The sequence below is a fragment of the Coturnix japonica genome, chromosome 4 (genome assembly GCF_054131305.1).
Source record: "Coturnix japonica strain WE chromosome 4, WE-NBRP24, whole genome shotgun sequence".
NCBI lineage: Eukaryota > Metazoa > Chordata > Aves > Galliformes > Phasianidae > Coturnix > Coturnix japonica.
In genome coordinates, this window is record NC_140666.1 from 91,144,905 (window position 1) to 91,160,527 (window position 15,623).

The 15,623-nt window shown below is 46.7% G+C and overlaps 1 long non-coding RNA gene across 2 annotated transcripts; it reads right to left on the bottom strand.

Annotated features, from left to right (window-relative positions):
• Positions 1-8: 8 nt before the first annotated feature.
• LOC146761220 (uncharacterized) lies at positions 9-5,806 on the bottom strand. Of its 2 annotated transcripts, none has more exons than XR_014945591.1 (3): positions 5,289-5,806; positions 2,619-2,844; positions 9-126 (listed from the first exon to the last, which is right to left on the bottom strand). It is a non-coding gene; the product is annotated as an uncharacterized LOC146761220 (long non-coding RNA). The 2 variants fall into 2 exon arrangements; XR_014945592.1 differs by having other exon boundaries at positions 2,619-2,906.
• Positions 5,807-15,623: the final 9,817 nt, after the last annotated feature.

Genomic DNA, 15,623 nt, shown 5'->3' on the forward strand with positions numbered 1-15,623 from the left:
TACAATTTGCCCTTGGTCAATCCATGCTGACTATTCCTAAACATCTTCCTCTTCTCCAATTGCTTGGAGATGCCATCTAGAACAAGCTGTTCCAGCACCTTTCTGTGCTTCTTTATACCACAAAAGCTAGGAAAGAAGAAAATATTTCCACATTAGGCAGACATTTCAAGGAGGCTCCAGACAAGTGGAGACAGGGGATAGCACTGGCAAGCCAAAGCAGGTCAAAATTTCCCACACATTGTTAGCTACGGGGACGATAAATCATGTCTCCCAGATGGCTTGCACTAGAACACCCAACCAGAAATAATAGAAGCTGCCAAGATACGAGTTTATCACAACCCAGAAGTCCTTTAGATCGTGCACTCCCTGGTGTAGTGACACTGGAGGATCAGAATCCTTTGAGAAAAGAACCGGGCCTGCTAAGCTCCATCCCACCCTCCCAAGGAAAAGCAAACCAACCGCACCGCTGCCAGCACAACCCTGCAGCACACAGCAAGGAACACAAACAGCTACCCAGTGCTCCCCTTCACTCCCAGCCTAACTACAAGTCGACAGGAGGATTCAGCAGGAAATCAATACAAAACACATGTGAGTGCACACAGGATTGAATAAAGCTTGGATGGAACTGCACACGCGTGTGTGTGTACACAGGGCTGCACGAGTGTCTGAGAGCACATCCCCCTATTGTCCACCCTATAGACTCATATCCCCCCAAATCAGAGAATCATAGAATGGCCCAGGTTGCAAAGGACCGCAGCCATCACCTAGTTTCAACTCCCCTGCTAGGTGCAGGGATGCCAACCACCATACCTGGCTGCCCAGAACCACATCCAGCCTGGCCTTGAATGCCTCCAGTGATGGGGCATCCACAACCTCTTTGGGCAGCCTGTTCCAGGTCGTCACCACCCTCTGAGCGAAAAACATGTTCCTAAGATCCAACCTATACCTCCCCCGTCTCAGTTTAAAACCATTCCCCCTTGTCCTATCACTATCCAGCCTCGTAAACAGCCATTCCCCCTCCTGTTTATATGCTCCCTTCAGGTACTGAAAGGCCACAATGAGGTCTCCCTGCAGCCTTCTCTAAGCTAAACAAGCCCAGGTCCCTCCACCTTTCCTCATAGGAGAGCTGCTCCAGCCCTCTGATCATCACAGTGGCCCTCCTCTGGACCCACCCCAACAGCTCCACATCCCTCCCAGGCCTGGACACAGTGATGCAAATAGGGCCTCACAAGAGCTGAGCAGGAGGGGACGATCACCTCCCTCTCCCTGCTGGCCACCCATTTTTCAGTGCAGTCCAGAACACGCATGGATCTATTTTTTTCATATGTACAAACCCATAGATGAACATATATATACCACACCTACACCCCCACAATCTCCTACAACTACATATTCCACCCCATGTCCCCTGAGAGCACCTAGTAGCCCCATATCACCCTAAGGCCCCCACAACCCTCTATCACTCTATACACCACCCCTTAAAGCTTCATACCTGCCCATCAGTCACAGGCCCACCTCAGTGCTGCGTCTGGGTGTTGAAAGGGCCCGGGGGCACTGGGAGCAGTGCTGGGCTGGGGGGGCACAGCCTGGACGCTGGCAGTAGTGCTGTGGCCGTGTGGGACCCAAGTCCTCGATCCATCCCAAGGCCACGGCCCTTCGCACAGCCACATCCCCCATCCCAGTCCTACACTCCACATCCCAACCGCCCTTGCCACGGGGGAGGGCAGGGCAGTGTGCTCGGAGCTGCGCAGGGCTCCTCTCCCCGTCCCAGTGCCGTTGTGCCGCACTCCTCCGGCGGAGCTGTCCTCAGCACTCGCTCCCGTTGTGCCGCGGTTTCCTCCAACGGCCGGCACACAACGGCCACTCCCGCGCACTGCGGCTCAGCCAATCGGAGCCGGCGGAGCTGCCGCTGCCCAATGGGAGGCCGGGGGAGGGGCAGACACCGGTCAGGGTGAGCTCCTCGTGCCGCAGTGCGATGGTGGCCGGGCTGGGGCTGGAGGTTGGGGTTGAACTTGGAAGTGCTGATGGCATGGACACGTTTATGGTACAGCACATGGATGGAGGTGTCTGCATTGTTAGTCACATATTGCCATTGCCATGCTGAACAGATACACGCAAGTACTGGGATGCTATCATGAGGAATCCAGTAGTTACATTTAATTTAGAAGCAAGATGCAATTAAAAGCATGCTTAAATAAAAGCACACCCTTTTCTTTCACTCAATATAATAGCCCAGAAAAAAAATAAAAACAAACCAAAACCCTCATGATGAATGTTAAAGAAATTATCTACTAGATCTCGATGGAAAGTGGAACCACATGGTAGTTTTAGGAACACAGCACTTGTCTCATGATCTGAATGCATCTCAAGGCATGCTCCTTGTGACACTGCCAGAACTTCTATCATTAACAGACGAGCACCGTGCCCTGATAGATGGTTAAACCGCTTGCAGTGCACTGTCAGATGCACAGGCTGGTGGCTGTATGTGCTGTCACCAAATAAACCAAACACTGAAATCTTTCAGAACTTTAGGACCTGTAAGCATTGCATTCATATTTAAAATAAAAAATTCCTAAGCTACACATGTTCTAGGTTTCCATTTGTTAGATACAACATACCTTTGGAAGCAGGCGCCTGAAAGGGTATGCCTTCTACTTGCTTCTCTGCCTGGCTCTTTGAAAAGAAGGCCTTTGGAGCAGGAAGTGCAAAGGGCAGCTCATTTCTTAACGCTGACTCTGCATCAACATTCTCTGTGTTTGCACGCTTCTTAGATGCCACTTTTCTTGTCACTGGAGTTGACAGTGTGAATTCCATATCACCCAGTTGAGTATCATGCCTCGAATGCTGCCATAGACAGAACAAAAGGTTTTCTGATCACATCCGGAGAAATTACTGTCAAGGAAATTCTAACAGCTGAGAAGGTCAGACACAATGCTTATAAAAATATCATGCACTACTTGTCTGTTGAACAAAAGAGTTTAAACCTCTGATTCTCTCCTAGAATAAGTTCGTTTCTTATAGACTGTCAAATGCCATTTTTTCACAGAATCACAGAATCACAGAATTGCAGGGGTTGGAAGGGACCTCTAGAGATCATCGAGTCCAACCCCCCTGCCAAAGCAGGCTCCCTACACCATGTCACAGAGGTAGGCGTCCAGGCAGGTCTTAAATATCTCCAGAGAAGGAGACTCCACCACCTCCCTGGGCAGCCTGTTCCAGTGCTCCGTCACCCTCACTGTAAAGAAGTTCTTCCGCACATTTGTGCGGAACTTCCTATGCTGTACTTTCATCCCATTACCCCTAGTCCTATCCCCATGCACTACTGAAAAGAGACCAGACTCACCACTATGGCTCCCACAACTCAGGTATTTATAAACCTGGATCAAGTCCCCTCTCAGCCTTCTTTTCTCAAGGCTAAACAGACCCAGTTCCCTAAGTCTCTCCTCATAGGGGAGATGCTCCAGGCCCTTCACCATCTTAGTGGCCCTCCACTGGACTCTTTCCAAGAGATCCCTGTCTTTTTTGTACTGGGGAGCCCAGAACTGGATACAATATTCCAGATGAGGCCTCACCAGGGTAGAGTAGAGGGGGAGGATCACCTCCTTCGACCTGCTGGACATGCTCTTTTTAATACACCCCAGGATGCCATTGGCTTTTTTGGCTACAAGGGCACACTGCTGGCTCATGGTTAATCTATAGTCCACCAGGACGTCCAGGTCCCTCTCAGCAGATCTCCTCTCCAGCAGGTCTTCCCCCAGCCTGTACTGGTGTATGCAATTATTTCTACCTAGGTGCAAGACTCTACACTTGCTTTTGTTAAACCTCATCCGATTTCTTACTGCCCAGCTCTCCAGCCTGTCCAGGTCTCGTTGAATGGCAGCCCAGCCTTCAGGCGTGTCAGCCCATCCTCCCAACTTCGTGTCATCACAAACTTGCTGAGGGTGGTCATTATCCCCTCATCAAGGTCGTTGATGAAGATGTTGAACAAGACCGGATCCAGTACATACCCCTGGGGCACGCCGCTAGTTACAGGCCTCCAGCCAGACACTGCACCGCCAACGACAACCCTCTGCACTCTGCCAGTCAGCCAATTCTCGACCCACTTCACCGTCCACTCATCTATCCCATACTTCCTCAGCTTTGTTATAAGGATGTCATGGGGGACAGTATCAAAAGCCTTACTGAAATAAAGATAGACTACATCTACTGCCCTCCCCCCATCCACCCAGCTAGTGACATCTTCATAAAAGGCCACCAGGTTGGTCGAGCACGACCTCCCCATGCTGGGTACTCCTGATAACCTATTTTTCTCCCAGTTGTCTGGAGATGGCATCCAGCACAAGCTGATCCATCACCTTCCCTGGGACAGAGGTGAGGCTGACTGGCCTATAGTTACCCGGGTCTTCCTTCTTGCCCTTTTTGAAGACTGGAGTGACATTGGCCGTCCTCCAGTCTTCAGGCACCTCCCCAGTTCTCCAAGACCTCTGATAGATTACAGAGAGCGGCTCAGCAATGAGCTCTGCCAGCTCTCTCAGCACCCGCGGATGCACCCCATCACTTAGTATGGGGCCCACATTCTCCCTAGCCTTCCTTTTGCTGTTAACGTATTTAATAAAGCCTTTTTTATTATTCTTTATCTCCTTAGCTAGATTCAACTCCAGGTGGGCTTTCACCTTCCTGGTTGCATCTCTGCCGTGCCTGACTACATTCTTGTATTGTTCCCAAGTGGTCAGACCCTTTTTCCACATACCATGTACTTTCTTCTTTCTGCGGAGCTTGCACATGAGCTCCTTACTCATCCATGCAGTTCTCCTTGCACATTTTCCTGATTTCTAAGTCACCGGGACACACTGATCCTGAGCTTGGAAGAAGAGCCGTTTAAACGCTATCCAGCTCTCACAGGCCCCCTTGCCTTCCAGCACCCTGGCCCACAGGATAGCCCCAAATAGGTCCCGAAGGAGATCAAAGTTGGCTGTCCTAAAGTCCAGGGTAGCAATCCTACTTTTTGCTTTGCTTCCTCCACTCAGGATCTCAAACTCCACCATCTCATGGTCACTACATCCCTTTTTCATTATTCAGTCCCTCATCTACTCATTGTCACCTTCCAACATGGCTCCTTGTGTAACTCCACTGATACCTCCACATCTACATACAGCTTCACTGTCAAACATCAGCTCCATGTCCCCCCCCCCAGACACCTCAACATCCCCCCCCAACCATTTCTGCTCCCCAACCATCTCTGCCCCCCATCATCTCAGCATTACTGTAGTATCAGAACCAGAACTGACCTCCTGTAGTGCTGTTCTAGGTGGAGCAATGTGATGGCAGAGAAGCCAAGTCCTGGAGCTCCATCCAGCAGCTCTTGGTCCAAGGCAGCTACAGAGCAGAAGAGCTTCTTCATGTGGGTTCATGTGGGTAGATGTGACCTCAGCAAGGAGCTCCAGCAAATAACTGCTGCCCCCCCCAGTGCCAGACCTTATATGAGCACCAGGAGGGGGCGGAGCCAGCCCTTCAGCCAATCGGATGCGTTGCCTGCACTTGGGCTGTACTGCTGTGTCTCCGCCCCATCATGGCTTCCAACCATGACTAAGCATTTCTATTATATCACCCTAATTATATAATGATATCATCCCCCCCATCACCCCCCATCATTCCAATGTCCCCCCAGCATCAACCTCAGAGTGGTGCCCATAGTGTCACCCCATTGCGACACTGAGATCTGCACCCCCGTGTCCATATACTGTGCTGTCGTTTCTCCTCTATCCATAACCCTCCCCTTTAAGAACAAATAAATATAATTATTAACCTGTTATTGCTTTGTTTTTGTGTTTGTTTTTGATTGGAGCTGTTATGTAACATCCTGATTGGGCACCTGCTGAGGAGAGGGGCCCACCCCATGGGCACAGGTGGGGGCCGTTGAGGGGTGGATTGTGATTGGTTGGAGCCTGGCTCCTCCCCTCCTTGATTCGTATTTAAGGGCTGGGAAGGGCAGGGGGCAGCATCAGTTCCAGCTCAGTGCTCCTATGGGAGCATTGAGGGAGAGGATTCTCCTTCCTTCTGCTTTTGAGCTCTGAATACCATATGGGATGCGACTCTGCTTGGAGATCCTTTCCTTTGGGGTCAGTGGTGAGTCTTTGGCTTTGCAATGGGGTAAGGAATTTCTTCTTTATTACTGGACTGATGTCTTCTCCTTTAGATTGCTCCTAGCAGCACTTATGGATCGGTATGAGAAGGAGCTGTATCTAGAGCCTCCTTCCCTTGGATGGAGGGCTCAGCCTTCACAATGGGGTGATCAATCCCTTCTTTATTGCAGGGTTTGGGGGTGGAATGGGTCACTTTGGGATGCTCCATCCCTAGAGGAGTTTGAGGCTGTGGGACCTTGGTGTGGTGGTTGGGTAATGTCCCCATAGCAGGAGGGTTGAATGGAGATGGTTGTGATGGTCTTCAGTGCTGATCATCATTTGATTCTATGCTCATATATTGCAGAGTATCAGCCCCAATGCTGGCTGCTATGGGACGTTGTTCATCATTATCTCCATCTGGATTCGGAGCCATTGGCTGCTGCTCTCTGGACTCGTTTCTACAGCCAGTTCTTCATCCATCTCATCATCTTCCCATCCAGTTGGTGTCTTCATCACTTGGACATGAGGACGGTGTGGGGTCCTGCATCAGAGGCCTTGTTGAAGTCTAAGTAGTTGATATCAGCAGCTCTTCCTTCGTCTACTGATGCATCAGTGCCATCATAGAAGTCTATGAGGTCAGTCAAGGAGGATTTGCCCTTGGTGAGGCCGTGTTGGTTCTCCATCATCCCTTCCTGCCTTCCATGAGCCCTGGGTCCTTCTATGAGGATCTCCATCATCACCTCCTGCCTTCCATGAGCCCTGGGTCCTTCTATGAGGATCTCCATCATCACCTCCTGCCTTCCGTGAGCCCTGGGTCCTTCTATGAGTATCTCCATCATCACCTCCTGCCTTCCGTGAGCCCTGGGTCCTTCTATGAGGATCTTCTTTGTGGTCATTCCCAGCACAGCAGTGGGACCGACGGCTCAGCGGTTCCTGGACTCATCCCTTCTACCTTCCTACAAAGGAGCACCATGTTGGCCGTGGTTCTGCTCACATCTCATCTGGACCCATAGACTGTGTGATTTCAGGACCTTGGTTGGTCCTGCACTGGTTTGTTGACCTTATAAGGTCCAGTGGGGTCTCATGGGGTCCCGGTGGGGTCTCAGGGGGCCCCGTTGGTCCCGGTGGCGTCTCAGGGGGCCCCGTTGGTCCCGGTGGGGTCTCAGGGGGCCCCGTTGGTCCCGGTGGGGTCTCAGGGGGCCCCATTGGTCCCGGTGGGGTCTCAGGGGGCCCTATTGGTTCCAGCATCCCTCCCTACCAAACCCAAGGTGAGTGCTGTGTCTATGAGCTGCCCTGCAGATGTGGGCAGTGCCTTCATTGTTGTGTTGTGTCCAACAGGTTCCAGCAGAGCACAGAGATGTGCGGCTCCTGTTGAGAGCAGTGAGGAACAGAAACCTGCATTGCTTGGACCCAGCTTTGCTGATGGTAACTCTCAGCCCAGCAGGTAAGGGCAGCACACACAATTGCTTTTTACCTGTTCCATACTGAAATTGAAGGTAATGTTCCATTATTATAATGATAATGTCTGCTCTCATCCTTCTGCATTCTCTTTTCCTCTGTTCTCTGCTGTTTCTCCAGCATTTCCTGCAGTGTTTCCTTTGTTCTCATTTTGCTGTTCTGTTCATTCAATGGGCCTTGTTGTTCATTTTGGTGCTTCATTCCCTTCAGCCTTTCATTCCATGTTGGAGTTCCAAGCAGTTTCCTCTGCTGCCTTGCCCTCCATCTTGATCATCTTTGCAATGTTCTATTGGGCCTTGCCCCCCATCTTGATGTTTCTTGTAGTGCCCTTTTGGGCCTTGCCCCCCATCTTGGTGTTTGCTGCAGTTTTCTCTTCAGCTTTGCCTTCCATCTTGATGTTCCTCGCAGTGTTCTTTTGGGCCTTGTCCTCATCTTGATGTTCTCTTTGGCCCTTGCCCTCCATCTTGATGTTTTACATGATCTTTTTTTGGCCCTTGCCCTCCATCTTGATGTTTCAGCAGTGCTGTTTTGGGCCTTGCCCTCTGTTTTGCAGTTCCTTGCAGCGTTCTTTTAGGCCTTGCCCTACATCTTGATGTTGTATGTGCCCTTTTGGGCCTTGTTCTCCATCTTGATGTTCCCTGCAGTGTTCTTTATGGCCTTGCTCTATTTTGCAGTTCCATGCAGCATTCTTTTGGGCCTTGCCCTCTGTTTCATTGTTCTCTTTGTTGTTCTCTTGGCTCCCCACGCTGTTTTCCCTTTGGCCTTTGTTCTTGGTGTTCCCTATAATGGCCTGTTTGCTGTTGCTTTTGCTTTGGCTTTCCTTTGGCTTTCCTTATTGCTTTTGTCCTTGTCTTACCCTTGCCTGCTTGCTTTGCTTTTCTGTTGCAGTGTCTTTCTGTGGTTGTTCTGCTTGCGTATGGCCTTTGGGATTTGCTGGGAGGTTTTGTTTGTGTTAATCTTGATCTGCTCCCCCGGCTTAATGCGGGTTGTAGTGATAATGACTGTAACCTGTATTTGTTAATGGAACTGATATTTACCTAATATTTACCCAATACTAAAGATGTCTGTTATGATAAATGCAGTCATAAAAGTGATGCTTAGTGCTTTATGTGAAAGTTACTTTAATTATGATCATAGTGTGGAATACAATTGTTAAACTTACTGGAAATCTAGACTTAAAAATAGCATTAATTATATCCATAATAGCATTAATTCTATCCCAGCGCCTTCATTGCCTTTTTTTGTTCAGCAGGTTTCATCAGAGCACAGAGATGTGAGGCTCCCGATGAGAGCAGCGAGGAACAGAAACCTGCATAGCTTGGACCCAGCTTTGCTGATGGTAACTCTCAGCCCAGCAGGTAAGGGCAGCACATAGCAATTGGTTTTTACTTGTTCCATACTGAGATGCAAGGTTAGTGTTTCTGAGCTCATTTCTGCACTCCGTGGTGTCCTATGGGCTGTCTGTGCTTGTCCTACTGTGTTGTCTTTGCGTTTGGTCTTTGCTGTTGCTCAGCTGTTTCTTGCAGTGTTTTTCTTGCCCTCCATTTTGACATTATTTGAGGCATTCTCTTGGGCCTTGCCCTCCATTTTAGCATTCCTTGCGTCGTCCTCTTAGGCCTTGCTCTCCATTTTGGCATTCCTTGCGTCGTCCTCTTAGGCCTTGCCCTCCATTTTGATGTTCCTTGTGTCGTTCTATTCGGTCTTGCCCTCCATTTTGGTGTTCCTTGTGTCATCCTCTTAGGCCTTGCCCTCCATTTTGGTGTTCCTTGCATCGTCCTCTTAGGCCTTGCCCTCCATTTTGGTGTTCCTTGCATCGTCCTCTTAGGCCTTGCCCTCCATTTTAGCATTCCTTGCGTCGTCCTCTTTGGCCTTGCCCTCCATTTAACATTCCTTGCGTCGTCCTCTTAGGCCTTGCCCTCTGTTTTGGCATTCCTTGCGTCGTTCTGTCGGGACTTGCCCTCCATTTTGGTGTTCCTTGCGTCGTTCTATTGGGACTTGCCCTCCATTTTGGCATTCCTTGCGTCGTTCTCTTAGGCCTTGCCCTGTTAGTGGTCTATTGAGCTTTGCCCTTTATTTCAGTGTTCCCTTTATCATTTTCTTGGTTTCTGACTCTGCTTTCTCCTTGGCCTTTCTTCTTTGTGTTCCTATAATGGTCTCTGTGCTGTTGGCTTTGCTTTGGCTTTTCCCTTGGCTTTCCTTATTGCTTTTGTGTTTGTCTTACCCTTGGCTGCTTGCTCTGCTTTTCTCTTCCAGTGTCTTTGTGGTTGTTCTGCTTGTCTTTGGGTTGTGCTCGGAGGCTTTGTTTGTGTTGATCTTCATCTGCTCACATGAATTAATGTGGGCTGTAGTTATAATCACTGTAACCTGTAGTGTTTTTGTTCATATAAGTTTTAACCCAATATTAAGATGTTTGCTATAGTAAATGTAGCTCTAAAAATTGATGCCCTGTGTTTTCTATGAAAGTTACTTCAATTATAATCCTAGTGTGGAATACAATTGTTAAACTTACTGCATATTTAAACTTATCAATAGCATTAATTATATCCCTCATAGCATTGATTATATCCCTCATAGCATTAATTATATCCTTCGTAGTATGAATTACATCCTACTGCTCCCTTCCATCACAGTTAGTGTAATGATTGCAGTGTGCTACCCTGCAGATGTGGGCAGTGCCTTCATTGTCGTGTTGTGTCCAACAGGTTCCAGCAGAGCACAGAGATGTGCGGCTCCTGATGAGAGCAGCGAGGAACAGAAACCTGCATAGATTGGACCCAGCTTTGCTGATGGTAACTCTCAGCCCAGCAGGTAAGGGCAGCACATAGCAATTGGTTTTTACTTGTTATGTACTGAGATGCAAGGTTAGTGTTTTTGACTTCATTTTTGCACTCTGTGGTGTCCTATGGGCTGTCTGTGCTTGTCCTACTGTGTTGTCTTTGTGTTTGGTCTTTGCTGTTGCTCAGCTGTTTCTTGTAGTCTTTTTCTTGCCCTCCATTTTGACATTCTTTGAGGCATTCTCTTGGGCCTTGCCCTCCATTTTGGCATTCCTTGCGTCGTCCTCTTTGGCCTTGCCCTCCATTTTTTCATTCCTTGCGTTGTTCTCTTAGGCCTTGCCCTCCATTTTGGTGTATCTTGCATCATTCTTTTGGGCTTTGCAGTCCATTTAGGCATCCATTGCATCATTCTTTTGGACTTTGCCGTCCATTTAGGCATCCATTGCATCATTCTTTTGGGCTTTGCCGTCCATTTAGGCATCCATTGCATCCATCTTTTGGACTTTGCTGTCCATTTAGGCATCCATTGCATCATTCTTTTGGGCTTTGCCGTCCATTTTGCCATTCCTTTTCTTGTTCTCTTGGGCTTTGCCCTCCTTTTCAGTGTTCCCTGCATCCTTTTGTAGGGCCTTGCCCAATATTTTGGTATTCTCTTGGGTGCTTTCTTCCATTTTGCTGTTGCCTGCATCATTTTGTTGCGCCTTTATGTCCCTATTCCTGTTCTCTGCTGAGTGTTGTGTTGTATTATGTTCTGTTTTGATGTTTTTTGTGCTGCTCTTTGGGCCTTGCTGTTCATTTTGGCATTCTCTGTGTTCTTCTTTTGTACTTTTAGCTCTATTTTGGTGTTTTTTGTAGCAGATTATTGGGCCTTGCCCACTATTTTACATTTTCATGTCCCACTGGCTTCAGCCCATTGATCTAACTATCTGCTTTTCTTCCTTAGGGCCCTTATATTCCCTGGCTGATGGATGTTCCCCTTTGATGCAGCGCTCCATGCTGCCATGCAGGCGTTCAATAAAGCTTTGGGGGGCTGACGATCCATCACAACAGCACATCAGCTACATGTTAGTCAATTAACCTCCATTTAATTGGAATTAGCTTTTGAGTTAAGTTCTGTTAACCAAATTGGTTTAAGGTTTGCGTTCAGTTAACCTTACCCAAATTGGTTTTAGATTTGACATCACACTTAAACAAATTGGTTTTACCTTAGTAATCTATTAACTTTACTCAGATTGGGTTTTGTTTTGTAATCATATCACTGCAACTAAATTGGTTTTTGATTTGTTGTCAATTAATCTTAATCAAATTGGTTATAGCTTTTCAATTAATTCTTTTAACAAAATTGGCTTTAGCTTTCAATCAGTCATTGTTAATCAAATTGGCTTTAGTTTTGCCATTTTATTTTTCATTGTTAATCAAATTGGCTTTATTTTTGCCATTTTATTTTTAATTAAATTTACTTTAGTTTTGCAATCATTTAATGTTACTTAAATTGGTTGTAGCTTTACAGCCGTTTAAGTTTAATCTAATTGGCTGTAGCTTTGCAATCTATCTACCTTAATTGTATTGGCTTTATCTTTGCATTCAATTGATCTTAACCCAATTGGCTTTAACTTTGCTATTATTTAACCTTAACCAAATTTACTTTAGTTTTGCAATCATTTAATGTTACTTAAATTGGTTGTAGCTTTACAACCATTTAAGTTTAATCTAATTGGCTGTAGCTTTGCAGTCTATCTACCTTAATTGAATTGGCTGTAGCTTTGCAATCATTTAATCTTAAACTAATTGGCTTTACCTTTGCAATCATTAAATTTTAAACTAATTGGCTTTAACTTTGCAATCATTTAACCTTAACCAAATTGGTTTAAGGTTTGATTTCAATTAATATCTGCCAAATTGGCTTTATTTATCCTTGCTTACGGGGCTGGGCTAGCCCATTTTTTTTCTATCCGGGCTAACCCAGCCCCGTAACCACTATCTACGGCCTGAGGGAGCCGAGTTGCTTCCCAGCCACTCTTTGACTCGTGCCCATTTGCGGCCACTCTTTGACTCGTGCCCATTTGCGGCCACTCTTTGACTTGTGCCCGTTTGGGGCCATTATGAGATTTATGCTGATTTCAGCGTGTTCAATTATTTTTTGTCAACCAAATTGGCTTTTTTTCTGGAGTCAATTAATTTCAACCCAGATTGGCTTCAGCTTTCTATTCAATTATTGTCAACCAAATTTTGATTTAGCTTTGGAATCTAAATTTCTAATCCAAATTGGCTTAAGTTTTGCATTCAATTAATATCAACTAAATTTGGCTTTAAATTTGGCTTTAAATTAACTCAAATTAACTCAAATTAACTCAAATTAACTCAAATTAACTCAAATTAACTCAAATTAACTCAAATTAACTCAAATTAACTGGCTATATTTTTGAAATCAAATTATTTTAGCCAAATTGGCTTTATTTATCCTTGCTTACGGGGCTGGGCTAGCCCATTTTTTTCTATCCGGGCTAACCCAGCCCCGTAACCTACATTTAAGGCCTGAGGGAGCCGAGTTGCTTCCCGGCCACTCTTTGACTTGTGCCCATTTGCGGCCACTCTTTGACTTGTGCCCATTTGCGGCCACTCTTTGACTTGCGCCCATTTGCGGCCATTATGAGAGTTATGCTGGTTTCAGTGCTGTGCTGCCATTTTGAATGTGCCACATTGGCTTTAGCTTTGAAGTCAATTCTTGTTAACCAAATTGGCTTTAATACTGAGTCCATTCATGTTTGTGTTATTGATTTCAATTTTGCCTTGCTGTGTATGTAATGTGCTGATGCTGTAATTGTACCTTGTGCCATGCAATGTTCTGTATATTTGGATGCTGTAATTGTACCTTGTGCCATGCAATGTACTGTATATTTGGATGCTGTAATTGTACCTTGTGCCATGCAATGTGCTGTATATTTGGATGCTGCGTCTGTCAACTGTGCTGTACCCTGTACTCAACATGTGGATGCTGAGCCTGTAACCCGGGTTGGACAGTTTGCTGTGTATATGGATGTTGTACATGTACAATGTGTTGTGCCATGTGCTGTATATGGATGTTGTACATGTACAATGTGTTGTGCCATGTGCTGTATATGGATGTTGTACATGTACAATGTGTTGTGCAATGTGCTGTATATGGATGTTGTACATGTACAATGTATTGTGCCATGTGCTCTATGTGTTGATGTGATGGTTGAACATTGTGCTGTGCCATGTTCTCAATGTATCAATGCTGCGCCTGTAACTGTGTTGTGCCATGTGCTCTATGTGTTGATGTGATGGTTGAACATTGTGCTGTGCCATGTTCTCAATGTATCAATGCTGCGCCTGTAACTGTGTTGTGCCATGTGCTCTATGTGTTGATGTGATGGTTGAACATTGTGCTGTGCCATGTTCTCAATGTATCAATGCTGCGCCTGTAACTGTGTTGTGCCATGTGCTCTATGTGTTGATGTGATGGTTGAACATTGTGCTGTGCCATGTTCTCAATGTATCAATGCTGCGCCTGTAACTGTGTTGTGCTCTGTATTGACTGTGCTGATGTTTGTACTCAATACTGGGATCTTGTGCGTTGTATCTTGTGCTATTTGTACTGTATATCTGGATGTTGTGCTGTGAACTGAACTGCTGTATCCACTTTGTGCTTGTAAATATGATGTTGTTGCTGTATTGTGTTTGTACGATTGTATGAGTTGTGTATAGTGTAAATGGAGCTGTAATAAAGAGACAATTAAGCTATGTGGTGTGTCATTAATTGTCATCTGCAGGCGATGGAGCAGAATCTAAGGTAGGTGTGACAGGTAAGTGGGGCATGGTAGCACTAGAAGGGCTGTTAGTTCAGTGTATGTAGCTGTTGTAGTTGTTCAGGTTGATTCTGAGTTTGGTTGTAGCTGCAGTAAGTCAGATTGTGCGTGTAGTTGGTCACAAGGTCAGTGCAGTTGTTGGTGAACTTAGTTTGTTGGAGCTGGTTGCCTTGTTGTTGTAGTTGGTCATGTTGTGTGTGAGCTTTGTTGGCAGAGTAGCTCAGTTTTGTGCTGAATGATGTTTGTGAGCGTACCTGGTCCAGAAATTGGTGATGTAGAGTTATAAGTGTAGTTGCTCAAGTTGCTGCTTAACTTAGTTTTAAGGAAAATTTGCAGTGAATGAAATAGGGTTTGGGGTTAGGGTTAGGGTTAGGGTTAGGGTTAGGGTTAGGGTTAGGGTTAGGGTTAGGGTTAGGGTTAGGGTTAGGGTTAGGGTTAGGGTTAGGGTTAGGGTTAGGGTTAGGGTTAGGGTTAGGGTTAGGGTTAGGGTTAGGGTTAGGGTTAGGGTTAGGGTTAGGGTTAGGGTTAGGGTTAGGGTTAGGGTTAGGGTTGTTAGGGTTAGGGTTAGGGTTAGGGTTAGGGTTAGGGTTAGGGTTAGGGTTAGGGTTAGGGTTAGGGTTAGGGTTAGGGTTAGGGTTAGGGTTAGGGTTAGGGTTAGGGTTAGGGTTAGGGTTAGGGTAGGGTTAGGGTTAGGGTTAGGGTTAGGGTTAGGGTTAGGGTTAGGGTTAGGTTAGGGTTAGGGTTAGGGTTAGGGTTAGGGTTAGGGTTAGGGTTAGGGTTAGGGTTAGGGTTAGGGTTAGGGTTAGGGTTAGGGTTAGGGGTTAGGGTTAGGGTTAGGGTTAGGGTTAGGGTTAGGGTTAGGGTTAGGGTTAGGGTTAGGGTTAGGGTTAGGGTTAGGGTTAGGGTTAGGGTTAGGGTTAGGGTTAGGGTTAGGGTTAGGGTTAGGGTTAGGGTTAGGGTTAGGGTTAGGGTTAGGGTTAGGGTTAGGGTTAGGGTTAGGGTTATGGGTTAGGGTAGGGTTAGGGTTAGGGTTAGGGTTAGGGTTAGGGTTAGGGTTAGGGTTAGGGTTAGGGTTAGGGTAGGTTAGGGTTAGGGTTAGGGTTAGGGTAGGGTTAGGGTTAGGGTTAGGGTTAGGGTTAGGGTTAGGGTTAGGGTTAGGGTTAGGGTTAGGGTTAGGGTTAGGGTTAGGGTAGGGTTAGGGTTAGGGTTAGGGTTAGGGTTAGGGTTAGGGTTAAGGGTAGGGTTAGGGTTAGGGTTAGGGTTAGGTTAGGGTTAGGGTTAGGGTTAGGGTTAGGGTTAGGGTTAGGGTTAGGGTTTGGGTTAGGGTAGGGTTAGGGTTAGGGTTAGGGTTAGGGTTAGGGTTAGGGTAGGGTTAGGGTTGGGTAGGGTTAGGGGTAGGGTTAGGGTTAGGGTAGGGTTAGGGTTAGGGTAGGGTTAGG